Source organism: Pseudophryne corroboree, unplaced genomic scaffold (genome assembly GCF_028390025.1).
Source record: "Pseudophryne corroboree isolate aPseCor3 unplaced genomic scaffold, aPseCor3.hap2 scaffold_143, whole genome shotgun sequence".
Classification (NCBI taxonomy): domain Eukaryota; kingdom Metazoa; phylum Chordata; class Amphibia; order Anura; family Myobatrachidae; genus Pseudophryne; species Pseudophryne corroboree.
Genome location: NW_026968057.1, coordinates 332,729 through 340,290, shown reverse-complemented (window position 1 = coordinate 340,290; position 7,562 = coordinate 332,729).

Below are 7,562 nucleotides of genomic sequence, written 5' to 3'. Positions count from 1 at the left end.
GACATCCTGCGTGACACTGCAGTGCCACTCCTAGATGGGCCCGGTGTTTGTGTCGGCCACTAGGGTCGCTTATCTTACTCACACAGCGACCTCGGTGCAAATTTTAGGACTAAAAATAATATTGTGAGGTGTGATGTGTTCAGAATAGGCTGAAAATGAGTGTAAATTATGTTTTTTGAGGTTAATAATACTTTGGGATCAAAATTACCCCCAAATTCTATGATTTAAGCTGTTTTTTAGGGTTTTTTGAAAAAAACACCCGAATCCAAAACACACCCGAATCCGACAAAAAAAATTCGGTGAGGTTTTGCCAAAACGCGGTCGAACCCAAAACACGGCCGCGGAACCGAACCCAAAACCAAAACACAAAACCCGAAAAATTTCCGGCGCTCATCTCTAATATATAATATTATATATATCTGTCTGACTGCTCAGCTCACACAGCTTATAATTGTGGGGGAGACTGGGGAGCACTACTGCAGTGCCAGTTATAGGTTATAGCAGGAGCCAGGAGTACATAATATATTATATAGTGAGTGACCACCAGACACACAGTGCAGTTTATTTAATATATCCGTTCTCTGCCTGAAAAAAGCGATACACACAGTGACTCAGTCAGTCACATACCATATCTGTGTGCACTGCTCAGGCTCAGGCCAGTGTGCTGCATCATCTATTATCTATATATAATATTATATATATCTGTCTGACTGCTCAGCTCACACAGCTTATAATTGTGGGGGAGACTGGGGAGCACTACTGCAGTGCCAGTTATAGGTTATAGCAGGAGCCAGGAGTACATATTATATTAAAATTAAACAGTGCACACTTTTGCTGCAGGAGTGCCACTGCCAGTGTGACTGACCAGTGACCTGACCACACTGACCACCAGTATAGTTAGTAGTATACTTATATTGTGATTGCCTGAAAAAGTTAAACACTCGTAGTGTGACTTCACTTGTGTGTTTTTTTTTTTTTTTTTATTCTATAAAAATAAAACTCATTCTGCTGACAGACAGTGTCCAGCAGGTCCGTCATTATATAATATATAATATATACCTGTCCGGCTGCAGTAGTGATATATATATATTTTTTATATCATTTATCATCCAGTCGCAGCAGACACAGTACGGTAGTTCACGGCTGTGGCTACCTCTGTGTCTCTGCACTCGGCAGGCAGTCCGTCCATAATTGTAATACCACCTAACCGTGGATTTTTTTCATTCTTCTTTATACATACATAGTTACATAGACATCTTCTCTTTATCAACCAGTCTATATTAGCTGCAGACACAGTACAGTACGGTAGTTCACGGCTGTGGCTACCTCTGTGTCTGCACTCGGCAGGCAGTCCGTCCATAATTGTATACCACCTAACCGTGGTTTTTTTTCATTCTTCTTTATACATACATAGTTACATAGACATCTTCTCTTTATCAACCAGTCTATATTAGCTGCAGACACAGTACAGTACGGTAGTTCACGGCTGTGGCTACCTCTGTGTCTGCACTCGGCAGGCAGTCCGTCCATAATTGTATACCACCTAACCGTGGATTTTTTTCAGTCTTCTTTATACATAAATAGTTACATAGACATCTTCTCTTTATCAACCAGTCTATATTAGCTGCAGACACAGTACAGTACGGTAGTTCACGGCTGTGGCTACCTCTGTGTCTGCAGTCGGCAGGCAGTCCATAATTGTATACTAGTATCCATCTCCATTGTTTACCTGAGGTGCCTTTTAGTTGTGCCTATTAAAATATGGAGAACAAAAATGTTGAGGTTCCAAAATTAGGGAAAGATCAAGATCCACTTCCACCTCGTGCTGAAGCTGCTGCCACTAGTCATGGCCGAGACGATGAAATGCCAGCAACGTCGTCTGCCAAGGCCGATGCCCAATGTCATAGTACAGAGCATGTCAAATCCAAAACACCAAATATCAGTAAAAAAAGGACTCCAAAACCTAAAATAAAATTGTCGGAGGAGAAGCGTAAACTTGCCAATATGCCTTTTACCACACGGAGTGGCAAGGAACGGCTGAGGCCCTGGCCTATGTTCATGGCTAGTGGTTCAGCTTCACATGAGGATGGAGGCACTCAGCCTCTCGCTAGAAAAATGAAAAGACTCAAGCTGGCAAAAGCAGTAGCACCGCAAAGAACTGTGCGTTCTTCGAAATCCCAAATCCACAAGGAGAGTCCAATTGTGTCGGTTGCGATGCCTGACCTTCCCAACACTGGACGTGAAGAGCATGCGCCTTCCACCATTTACACGCCCCCTGCAAGTGCTGGAAGGAGCACCCGCAGTCCAGTTCCTGATAGTCAGATTGAAGATGTCAGTGTTGAAGTACACCAGGATGAGGAGGATATGGGTGTTGCTGGCGCTGGGGAGGAAATTGACCAGGAGGATTCTGATGGTGAGGTGGTTTGTTTAAGTCAGGCACCCGGGGAGACACCTGTTGTCCGTGGGAGGAATATGGCCGTTGACATGCCTGGTGAAAATACCAAAAAAATCAGCTCTTCAGTGTGGAGGTATTTCAACAGAAAAGCGGACAACAGGTGTCAAGCCGTGTGTTGCCTTTGTCAAGCTGTAATAAGTAGGGGTAAGGACGTTAACCACCTCGGAACATCCTCCCTTATACGTCACCTGCAGCGCATTCATAATAAGTCAGTGACAAGTTCAAAAACTTTGGGCGACAGCGGAAGCAGTCCACTGACCAGTAAATCCCTTCCTCTTGTAACCAAGCTCACGCAAACCACCCCACCAACTCCCTCAGTGTCAATTTCCTCCTTCCCCAGGAATGCCAATAGTCCTGCAGGCAATGTCACTGGCAATTCTGACGAGTCCTCTCCTGCCTGGGATTCCTCCGATGCATCCTTGCGTGTAACGCCTACTGCTGCTGGCGCTGCTGTTGTTGCTGCTGGGAGTCGATGGTCATCCCAGAGGGGAAGTCGTAAGCCCACTTGTACTACTTCCAGTAAGCAATTGACTGTTCAACAGTCCTTTGCGAGGAAGATGAAATATCACAGCAGTCATCCTGCTGCAAAGTGGATAACTGAGGCCTTGACAACTATGTTGGTGTTAGACGTGCGTCCGGTATCCGCCGTTAGTTCACAGGGAACTAGACAATTTATTGAGGCAGTGTGCCCCCGTTACCAAATACCATCTAGGTTCCACTTCTCTAGGCAGGCGATACCGAGAATGTACACGGACGTCAGAAAAAGACTCACCAGTGTCCTAAAAAATGCAGTTGTACCCAATGTCCACTTAACCACGGACATGTGGACAAGTGGAGCAGGGCAGGGTCAGGACTATATGACTGTGACAGCCCACTGGGTAGATGTATGGACTCCCGCCGCAAGAACAGCAGCGGCGGCACCAGTAGCAGCATCTCGCAAACGCCAACTCTTTCCTAGGCAGGCTACGCTTTGTATCACCGGTTTCCAGAATACGCACACAGCTGAAAACCTCTTACGGCAACTGAGGAAGATCATCGCGGAATGGCTTACCCCAATTGGACTCTCCTGTGGATTTGTGGCATCAGACAACGCCAGCAATATTGTGTGTGCATTAAATATGGGCAAATTCCAGCACGTCCCATGTTTTGCACATACCTTGAATTTGGTGGTGCAGAATTATTTAAAAAACGACAGGGGCGTGCAAGAGGTGCTGTCGGTGGCCAGAAAAATTGCGGGACACTTTCGGCGTACAGGCACCACGTACAGAAGACTGGAGCACCACCAAAAACTACTGAACCTGCCCTGCCATCATCTGAAGCAAGAAGTGGTAACGAGGTGGAATTCAACCCTCTATATGCTTCAGAGGTTGGAGGAGCAGCAAAAGGCCATTCAAGCCTATACAATTGAGCACGATATAGGAGGTGGAATGCACCTGTCTCAAGCGCAGTGGAGAATGATTTCAACGTTGTGCAAGGTTCTGATGCCCTTTGAACTTGCCACACGTGAAGTCAGTTCAGACACTGCCAGCCTGAGTCAGGTCATTCCCCTCATCAGGCTTTTGCAGAAGAAGCTGGAGACATTGAAGGAGGAGCTAACACGGAGCGATTCCGCTAGGCATGTGGGACTTGTGGATGGAGCCCTTAATTCGCTTAACAAGGATTCACGGGTGGTCAATCTGTTGAAATCAGAGCACTACATTTTGGCCACCGTGCTCGATCCTAGATTTAAAGCCTACCTTGGATCTCTCTTTCCGGCAGACACAAGTCTGCTGGGGTTGAAAGACCTGCTGGTGAGAAAATTGTCAAGTCAAGCGGAACGCGATCTGTCAACATCTCCTCCTTCACATTCTCCCGCAACTGGGGGTGCGAGGTAAAGGCTCAGAATTCCGAGCCCACCCGCTGGCGGTGATGCAGGGCAGTCTGGAGCGACTGCTGATGCTGACATCTGGTCCGGACTGAAGGACCTGACAACGATTACGGACATGTCGTCTACTGTCACTGCATATGATTCTCTCACCATTGAAAGAATGGTGGAGGATTATATGAGTGACCGCATCCAAGTAGGCACGTCACACAGTCCATACTTATACTGGCAGGAAAAAGAGGCAATTTGGAGGCCATTGCACAAACTGGCTTTATTCTACCTAAGTTGCCCTCCCACAAGTGTGTACTCCGAAAGAGTGTTTAGTGCCGCCGCTCACCTTGTCAGCAATCGGCGTACGAGGTTACATCCAGAAAATGTGGAGAAGATGATGTTCATTAAAATGAATTATAATCAATTCCTCCGCGGAGACATTGACCAGCAGCAATTGCCTCCACAAAGTACACAGGGAGCTGAGATGGTGGATTCCAGTGGGGACGAATTGATAATCTGTGAGGAGGGGGATGTACACGGTGATATATCGGAGGGTGATGATGAGGTGGACATCTTGCCTCTGTAGAGCCAGTTTGTGCAAGGAGAGATTAATTGCTTCTTTTTTGGGGGGGGGTCCAAACCAACCCGTCATATCAGTCACAGTCGTGTGGCAGACCCTGTCACTGAAATGATGGGTTGGTTAAAGTGTGCATGTCCTGTTTTGTTTATACAACATAAGGGTGGGTGGGAGGGCCCAAGGACAATTCCATCTTGCACCTCTTTTTTCTTTTATTTTTCTTTGCGTCATGTGCTGTTTGGGGAGGGTTTTTTGGAAGGGACATCCTGCGTGACACTGCAGTGCCACTCCTAAATGGGCCCGGTGTTTGTGTCGGCCACTAGGGTCGCTAATCTTACTCACACAGTCAGCTACCTCATTGCGCCTCTTTTTTTCTTTGCGTCATGTGCTGATTGGGGAGGGTTTTTTGGAAGGGACATCCTGCGTGACACTGCAGTGCCACTCCTAAATGGGCCCGGTGTTTGTGTCAGCCACTAGGGTCGCTAATCTTACTCACACAGTCAGCTACCTCATTGCGCCTCTTTTTTTCTTTGCGTCATGTGCTGATTGGGGAGGGTTTTTTGGAAGGGACATCCTGCGTGACACTGCAGTGCCACTCCTAAATGGGCCCGGTGTTTGTGTCGGCCACTAGGGTCGCTAATCTTACTCACACAGTCAGCTACCTCATTGCGCCTCTTTTTTTCTTTGCGTCATGTGCTGATTGGGGAGGGTTTTTTGGAAGGGACATCCTGCGTGACACTGCAGTGCCACTCCTAAATGGGCCCGGTGTTTGTGTCGGCCACTAGGGTCGCTAATCTTACTCACACAGTCAGCTACCTCATTGCGCCTCTTTTTTTCTTTGTGTCATGTGCTGATTGGGGAGGGTTTTTTGGAAGGGACATCCTGCGTGACACTGCAGTGCCACTCCTAAATGGGCCCGGTGTTTGTCTCGGCCACTAGGGTCGCTAATCTTACTCACACAGTCAGCTACCTCATTGCGCCTCTTTTTTTCTTTGCGTCATGTGCTGATTGGGGAGGGTTTTTTGGAAGGGACATCCTGCGTGACACTGCAGTGCCACTCCTAAATGGGCCCGATGTTTGTGTCGGCCACTAGGGTCGCTAATCTTACTCACACAGTCAGCTACCTCATTGCGCCTCTTTTTTTCTTTGCGTCATGTGCTGATTGGGGAGGGTTTTTTGGAAGGGACATCCTGCGTGACACTGCAGTGCCACTCCTAAATGGGCCCGGTGTTTGTGTCGGCCACTAGGGTCGCTAATCTTACTCACACAGTCAGCTACCTCATTGCGCCTCTTTTTTTCTTTGCGTCATGTGCTGATTGGGGAGGGTTTTTTGGAAGGGACATCCTGCGTGACACTGCAGTGCCACTCCTAAATGGGCCCGGTGTTTGTGTCGGCCACTAGGGTCGCTTATCTTACTCACACAGTCAGCTACCTCATTGCGCCTCTTTTTTTCTTTGCATCATGTGCTGATTGGGGAGGGTTTTTTGGAAGGGACATCCTGCGTGACACTGCAGTGCCACTCCTAGATGGGCCAGGTGTTTGTGTCGGCCACTAGTGTCGCTTAGCTTAGTCATCCAGCGACCTTGGTGCAAATTTTAGGACTAAAAATAATATTGTGAGGTGTGAGGTATTCAGAATAGACTGAAAATGAGTGGAAATTATGGTTTTTGAGGTTAATAATAATATGGGATCAAAATGACCCCCAAATTCTATGATTTAAGCTGTTTTTTAGTGTTTTTTTTTAAAAACACCCGAATCCAAAACACACCCGAATCCGACAAAAAAAATTCGGTGAGGTTTTGCCAAAACGCGGTCGAATTCAAAACACGGCCGCGGAACCGAACCCAAGACCAAAACACAAAACCCGAAAAATTTCAGGCGCTCATCTCTACCCACAATGTGCATATTTGCAGAGCAACAAGCTACAGGGAGCCTTCCACCCCCCCCCCTTCCCCATGGGAAGGGGGGGGGGGTTGTTTGGGTTAGCTGGACATTCCCCAAAAAAGTGACTGTCCTGCAAAAATTGGGATAGTTGGGAGGTATGTTCAAATACATTTATTGTTTTGCATGCAGGGTAAATACTGGCTTCTTTGACATTTAGCCACAAATGCTGCACAGCTGAATTACAGTATTACACTGCAATTAACAGTTATGCTAGGACATTCCCCCTCCCAAATCTACCTCTCTCTGCATGTTACATCTGTCCCACAGTGGCGTGCGGTGAGGTCAGTGGCTAGTGAGGCACTACAGCCATAATGTCCGCCGAATCCTGCCGATGACCCTTAGCCAATGCCCGCTACTGCCTCTGAGCCGATACCCGCTGCCACCGCCAATGGCTTACAAACTCGCCCACAATCAACTGACCCAGCCCTCCACCACTAATTTCTATCTCAGTCCGATGCCGCCAATGCCCGCTGCCTGCCTGCTCATTGTTCTCGTTATATATTATACATTTTTAAAGAAAAAAAAAAAGAGTGTTTGGGACTGGGAAGGGTGAGGGAGGAGGACATGAATGCAATTTTGTTGTCCAGGGCTTCCATTAACTTAAAGGAGAAGGGTCTGAATGGGTTAAAAAAAATGCGTGAGGTCCCCCCTCCTTAGTATAACCAGCCTCGGGCTCTTTGAGCCGGTCCTGGTTATTTAAATACTGGGGGAAAAATTGGACAGGGGTTCCC